This window comes from Cyprinodon variegatus, unplaced genomic scaffold, assembly GCF_000732505.1.
Source record: "Cyprinodon variegatus isolate N-32 unplaced genomic scaffold, C_variegatus-1.0 Scaffold893, whole genome shotgun sequence".
Lineage (NCBI taxonomy): Eukaryota > Metazoa > Chordata > Actinopteri > Cyprinodontiformes > Cyprinodontidae > Cyprinodon > Cyprinodon variegatus.
The window spans coordinates 132,367-133,448 of record NW_015151346.1 but is presented as its reverse complement, the minus strand read 5'-3'; positions in this window follow the sequence as shown (position 1 = coordinate 133,448).

The following is a 1,082-nucleotide window of genomic DNA, read 5'->3' as shown; positions in this document are numbered from 1 at the left end:
CATCGACGCATTGACCAGAAGGCAGTCCCTCACACTAAGCATGCTTGTAGCGACAGTGGAGAGGAAGAGCTCCCTTTTAACAGGAAGAAACCTCCAGCAGAACCAGGCTCAGTGTGAGCGGCCATCTTCCAACACATACTGGGGTTCAAGGAGACAGAAGCAGACATAGGGAAAGAAGTTTTTTTTTTTATTTATTTATTCTCCAAATACAGAGTATTATATTGTAAACACACTTTACAGTACAGTACTCTATTTGTTTTATTTTCCAATCTGTTATTTTCATACTTTTCTAATGGTGACATCGTGTGACCACTTCTACTCCAACCTTTGGTGCGGTAAAAACAATTTCCCCATTGTGTGAAAATAAGAGATTTTCTATACTATTCTATTCTGAAAAGGGGTCCCTATATTCTCCAGCACTCTTAGCCTATATTTTTCAGCATAACTATAGGGATAGCTCTGGGTTACCTGAAGGACTTATACTACTGAACTACTTACACCATAATGAACTTTTTGAAGAGTTTCAGTCTGGCTTTAGAGCTCATCATAGCATTGAAACAGCTCTGGTGAAAGTCGCTACTGATATTTTGATGGTCTCAGATAATGGAGTTGTATCCTGTCTTGTTACATATCAGTTTTGCATTTCACACATTTAATCAAAGTATTCTTTTAGAAAGACCTGAATATGTTGTAGGGATTAAAGGAACAGAGCTAGACTGGTTTTAATCATATCTATCGGACCGATTTAAATTTGTTCAGATAAATCTTCCTCATGCTCAAGGGTTACCTGTGGAGTACCACAGGGTCAGTGCTAGGACCAATTCTCTTTAATATATATATGCTCCCAATCGGTAGAGTTATTAGACAGCATGGGATTAATTTCCACTGTCATGCTGATGATATTCAGCTATATTTGTCTATAAATATAAATGAAGCTAACCCATTACATAGATTACAGGCATGTCTTGAAGACGTAAAAACCTGGATGACTCTTAACTTTCTCCTTCTGAATGCAGACAAAACAGAAGTTATAGTCTTTGGACCAAAGTATTGGAAAAAGGAGAGGATTAATCAGTCATTTC